Source organism: Propithecus coquereli, unplaced genomic scaffold (genome assembly GCF_000956105.1).
Source record: "Propithecus coquereli isolate 6110/MARCELLA unplaced genomic scaffold, Pcoq_1.0 Scaffold143, whole genome shotgun sequence".
NCBI lineage: Eukaryota > Metazoa > Chordata > Mammalia > Primates > Indriidae > Propithecus > Propithecus coquereli.
Window position 1 is genome coordinate 76,938 of NW_012138636.1, and position 6,915 is coordinate 83,852.

Below are 6,915 nucleotides of genomic sequence, written 5' to 3' on the forward strand. Positions count from 1 at the left end.
GAGGTTAGTTCGATAAAATACACACCAGGAAGTAACCTGCAGCCCTCAGAAACAATCAATTGGCTTAGGTGGGCACAGGAAAATGAACTGATCTTAGAAAGAAAGTGATTAATGAGAGAGATAACATATGTAAATTAAAAATATAAGCCAGACAATACAGAATCCTCATTGTCCAAGAACTGAAGTAAGGATTCACATTACATATTATACATTAGAATGGTTACCTAGGGGGATGAGTGGTGTAGATTAAATAGTTTAAACAAATGATAATAATGTGTTATTAGGATTTGTTGCTATTGTTTTTTTTTTCTTTTTTTAAATTTTTTTTCTTTGGTGATTGATATACTGTTTTATTTTTAAAGCTACATTTCCTAGCCTCTCTTGTGGACTGGGTCCCAGATGTGATTCAGGTTCCACAACCACTCTTGTGAACTGAGGCACAAGAGGATCAGGAAGTGAGCTGATGATCTTATTTTGACTGGCACAGATCATGGCACAGGTGGGGTGGCTAGATCCCGCAGCGGCATGGCAGCTTCCTGATTCTGAGTGCCCAGATCCTTGCAAAGCAGCATGTCCCTTGGCAGCCTTATTCTAGGATATGGTTGGGAATTATTCCTGGAAGCTCAGCCCTCCCAACCAACCTATGAGCAATCTACTGTACTTAAAAAATTCTTTCCAGCTTCAGTTAGCTAGAGTGGAGTCTATTATTGTCTATATCTAAGACCTCTGAAAAATACAGGGAATTTGAAAACCACTGCCTTCTCAAGCTTTTCCCAGATTTTTCGCAAGATAAAGAGTTTGAAACTACTGTAGTAGGTTTGCTAGAGTTGTAATTATAAAGTACCACAAACTGGGTGGTTTAAACCAGTGGTCCCCAACCTTTGGCACCAGGGACCTGTTTCATGGAAGACAATTTTTCCACGGACAGGGGTGGGGGGACGTTCAGGCAGTGATGTGAGCGATGGGGAGCGGCTGTAAATAGGGATGAAGCTCTGCTCTCTCACCCACTGCTCACCTGCTGTGCGTCTGCTTCCTAAACTTCAGGGAAGACAATTTTTCCAAGGGACGGGGTGGGGGACGTGGAGCTTGGGTGGCGATGCGCTGCCCGGTTCCTAACAGGCCGCTAACCAGTACTGAGCCATCATGGCCCGGGGGTTGGGGACTGCAGGTTTAAACGATGGAAATTTATCATCTGACAGTTCCGAAGGCTCAGAGTCTGAGATGAAGGCGTCAGCAGGGTTAGTTCCTTCTGAGAGCCATGAGGGAAATCTGTTCCACCCTTCTCTCTTAGATTTTAGTGGATTGCCAGAAATTTCCAGTATTCTTTGGTTTGCGGAAACATCAGTTCTATCTTTGCTCTCATGTTCACATGGTGCTCTGCCTGTGTGTGCATGTCTCCCTCTATCCCTGTGTACACATCGCCTCTCTTCATAAGGACAGCAGCCATATCGGATTTAACTTGATTAACTCTGTAAAGGCACGCTTTCCAAATAAGGTCCTATTCTGGGGTACAGGGGTGGGGGCATGGTTAGGGCTTCAATATATCTTTGTGGGAGAATGTAATTCAACTAGTAATATACTGCATACAATTTAACAAAAATTATAGCCATTAGTCCCTAGACTCTGGTAATTGTACTGAAACTGTGGGATAAATCTTTTTTTCCCTTTTTTAGGTTAACCAAATATTGGACATTACTGAGCTTCACAATATGAATAATAAATACCAAATGATATTGATAATTATGATAAATATGGCTTGATAGTGGCAGCTATAAAATGGACATCTTGAAAGAACTAAGTTTATTCGACAATCTAAACATGCCAATGCAGAAAGTAAAAACTGAAGTATCATAATGGATCTTGCATGCTTTAGAAACGTATCAGTCCAGCAGAAGAAAAGCAAATGATTACACTATGCTACAGCAACTTTAATGCTGGGTTTCCTGCCATATTTATTCTTGGTTCCATTTACCGGCAACATTAACCATCGTTAACAAGGTCCATATCTTCTGTTACACATGATTATATATCTCTTAACCACTGGCTATGAAGTATGCTAAATCAGCTCATCACAGGTCCACTTGACTGAAATAAAAAGGAGTATTTCAAAACCATATCAAATTCAAATTTAATCTTAAATACAGAACACTTGTCAAAGGTAACCAGGAGAATTCTTCATTTGAATTTGCCTTCAGGATTTATTCATGGAGAATAGGGAGCATCTATAAGAAATATGGCAAAATCTGGACTCTTGAATAGATTTTGCATTTCTGCAAATAGTAAAATTTCTCAGAAAGTCTGGTATAATACAGAGACCAAAAAGATAATAATTTTTAAGAGACTGCATTTTTCTCTAAACAGGTGATTTTTAACAAAAGGTCAATGTCAATAAAAGTATCTCATTTCTAACACAAATTGGTCATTGTTCAACCGCAGTTAGGAGAGCAATGTTTTTAATTGCTAATAGTGGGTACAAAGTCACATCAATGCTCACCCAAAACATGCCTAGACTCTTGTGGTCAAAGTTAGTAGGAGATATAGTCAGTCTTTGGCCATGAGCCTGGCCATCACACAGAGCCTCACAATTTGCATATTGTAAATATATTAACACTTGTTGTGCCATTCGCCTACATGTGCAATCTAAAGTGAAGCAGTGCACACACCTGCAAATCTATATGTCATGGCCCTGATCATGAAAGTCATGAAATGTGTTCACTATTGCCTACTACCATATCTTCAGCATCTGACAGACTGCTTAGTATATTAGATCAGTTAATGAATGCATGAATAAATATAAATTAACTAAATAAGAGGAATGATTCAGTAGTTTAAAATTAATCTAACTGGAGTTCCTTTAGTTTGGTAGTTTATATATTTCAGAATTATTTTTAAAAATTATTAAATGAGATAGTACATTAAAAAGTGATTTTATTAATAGCAACATACTCAACATGTTCTTTTTACGAAATGACAGTCTGACACACTAAAACAAGAAGAAATACTCATTTTTTATTCAGCACAGATTACTTGGCACATACTATTTATGACATTCCATGGGGATAAGATGAAAAAGAAGATCAACTTCTACCATTTTCTACATGAAGAACTGAAGTACAGAAAAGTAAAGTAGCACAAAATAAAAAAAAAAAAATCTACCTACTGAAAAAGGTTAAGCCCAAGGATTCCAAATATCTTTCTCTTTTTTTGTAAATTAGGATCAAGGCCAAGGCATGATGGCTTATACCTGTAATCCCAGCACTTTGGGAGGCCAGGGTGGGAGGATAACTTGAGGCCAGGAGTTCAAGACCAGCCTGGGCAACATAGTGAGACCATGTCTCTACAAGAAAAACATTAAAATTAGCCAGTTGTGTTGGTGCAAACCTGTAGGCTACTTGGGAGGCTGAGCCAGGAGGATTGCATGAGCCCTGGAGTTGCAAGTTGCAGTGAGCCGTGATTGAGCACTGCACTCCAGTCTGAGCAACAGAGTGAGACCATGTCTCAAAAAAATGAATAAAAAGTAAAAATAAAAAAATTTAGATCAACATTAGAAGGATTCATCCCAAAAACCACCATATAGATGACACCAATAATTCACAACCACTATGCCTGCTTCCTCCTACCACTCACTATAAAGTCGCCAATGGAGCAAATTTCCTTACGGAAAGCAGAAGTCAGTTTGGAATTATATACCTGAATCCTTAATCCCTCACCCGCAAAGAGACATGCTAGATGCAGACTGACCAACCAGAAGAAAAGAGGTCAGAATATTGGAGAATTACTTCTGAGTGGCTGCCAGCATCTGCCTCAGATCTCTCTGCTTTCTTCAAATACCTGGACTTTTAGAAACTAGAAAACTTATATTCAAAATTTGTCAGAGCAGTTTCAATAGGAGCTGATTGAGTTGACAGCTAACACCATTTTCCTAAAATTGTGAATATATGTATTAGAATCCAAAATCTAGCCTGAAATTTTGGCCAAATGCCCAAACTCTGAGCGGTGTTTGAACCCACCTGGCTCTGCAACAATTTGTTCTCTTTCATAAAACTGCTGAAAATCAAAGCTAAAAGTCCTCATCAGAAATATAAATAAAGAATATGATTAAGAGGTATTTTGCCTAAATACATCCCATAGTATAAGACAATTTTCATTGAATACGAGTATTCTTTTTGTGTCAAAATTAACCAGTGACCAGCACTAGACCAGGAAGAGTACATTTATCCCCTCAAGCAATGAAAAACTAACTAGAATAAACTTAGTTTAATAATGTGTTACAATGTATTTTACACTTAACAGGTCAATAATTTAGAAAAGTAAAAATTACTAATGATAACAGGATCTTTTCAGAGCAGCTTTGAATAGGCTTTGCTTTCAATTTCCTCAAAAAGAAAAAGAGAAGAAATCTGGCACAAAGAATTAATAAAATAGAAAAACAAAATTGGCTGTGTATTTCGAGGCCCTTAAATTAATAAATTGCAATAGCTAACACTTACTGAGCTTTTAATTTGTGCCTGATACCATTCTAAATGTTTTGTATGGATTACTTAATTTAATCCTTATAAAAAAACCTTTAAAGTGAGTACTACTGTTTCCCTCACTTTCCCATCAGAAGGGAGAGTAATTTATTTTCCCAAGATCTCAAAGCTAGAGCCAGAGCCAGAATTTTTCAAGGAATCTGACTAGAAAGTATTAAACCATTCATTGTGCACAAGGATTTGCTTCTTAAGAGTGGGGGCCAAGAGATTCTGGCATTGTCTCTTCCTAATCACAATACTGCTCTTCCTATTCTACTTGTACCAGCAATTAGAAAGCATATTGAATTATGCAAAATGATGAGAAAGAGCAACATATTATGAATCCTGTGCTCAAGGTCTTTGTTATTGTAACTTCTGAAATAAAGTAAAACACAACTGAATGGTTCAATTACTCACTATTCTGATGACATAAAGTCAACACTAGATATTTCTTCATTATATTCTTTTGTTGTATTTAACTTCCTTTTTCCTATATAAGTAGGTTTCAATAGGAGAATGGTTACTATATGGTAGAAATAACATCATAAGTTAACTGTTGAACAAACATTTAAGTTTAATTTTGAAAAAGCACTCAACTAATGAGCATCCTATTAGAAATCAGAAAGCTGTGTGCTGTTATTGCCAGAAAAAATTGGTTTTCATTAACTACCTTGACACATATTTAATAAACTAAAACCGATACTGTAATATTGATCACAAAACATTAATACCTGTTAAGCACATATTAAGATGTGTTTTGAATATGGAGTCAAGACTGCAATATAGAGTTAACCGGATCCTCGCCTTTGCAAATACCTATCAGTATAACCAGGTATTTCTTGAATTTAATTACACCGCAATGAGGCCTGGCCATGACTAGAGGCAACAATCACTCTACAGTCTAAGATTTTTCAAAGGCAAGCACACGACATCGTGATTTCAGGGAAGCTGGGGCAGGGAGCGTTTGCCCAACATCTTCAGCACACTAAAGAAATGAAATCAGTTAATTTTTGATCTCTTAGAATTTGTCTTCCACCAACAATTTAAATATAAAAAGAAATGTGTCTCTGTGTGTTTACAAATCTGACAACTTGATTTATAACATTATTTTAATCTGTCCAACATTTTAGTTAGCATTTTACTTATTTTCATTCTGTATAGGATCTTATATAACAACTTCTCATGTAATTACTCCTGCCTTTTGCTAACATACTAAATAACCCCTCTATAACATAATTCACAATTACATAAAGTTTATTGTGATCACCTTAAACACAAGGTCTCTTACTGATATTTGTACATCTTGCCTGAATGTCTTTCTCTATGTTTTGCTATAGCCTGGTAGTTGCTCAATAAGTGTATTTTAAACTAAAGAGAAGCTAAATCTCAAATTCTATAACCACCCAACGGAAACTCCTACATCTCTAGTTCATTCTTTAATTTGTACTTTCATACAGAAAATAAACATTTATTAAGTTCTTAATATGGCCTTGGCCTCCGCTCTGGGGAGCTGACAACACAATTCTCAAGGAAAAAGAAAGCTAGCGTGGAAGATCAACATGAACACAGATAACATCACCGTGAAAAATGCAATGAGGGACCCATCCTAGTGTACTAGCCAAACAGAGAGAAGTGTGAAGGATTCTACAGCAAGGGTTCTCTCAGCATTACATGGCTAATATTAATAATAACAGGAAAACACTAAAAAGCCAATGGGTCTGAGAATAAACTTATATATGATACAAACTCAGTGTAGAATACTCATACAGTTGCATTTTTGAAAATGCAAACTACAACTAAATCTGTATGGTAGTCAGAAACTAATTAAAAATGTGTGCGATTAATAGAAACTAATGATGAGAAGTATACAGATGACAGACATAAGGTACCTATACTCAAGCCAGCAGCTGGAGGTTCCCCATTACCCTTACAACATATAAAGTATTTAACTCACTTATTGGAATGACTTGGGAATTCCGTGAATAAAGTCATTCTACTCTTTAGGTAAGTCCTTGCAAAACCTCTGGTGTTGTAGCCTCTCACTACTAAAAGAACATATCAATTAGAGAAGCCACCAGCATGTCTTTCAGACTTCTGGCTGCTAAGTGCTAATAGATCACTCAAATACCCCGAAGTTAATTCAAAAAAGGCTTTAAAAATTATATCTGTAATTAAATGTAGACAGTTACCAGTCGTGAGTTGTTAAATTTTACTTTTCTTTTACAAAAGCCCCTAAAATTACATTTATTACTTTCCTAGTGAGAAACTTGCTACTTTTATTCATTTTTGTTTTGTGGTGAGAACATTTGAAACTTATTCTCTTAGCAATTCTGAAATACACATTAAGCATAAATAAAATTATTAAATATAAAAAGAGCAATTTTTAAATGACAAGTACGCAATC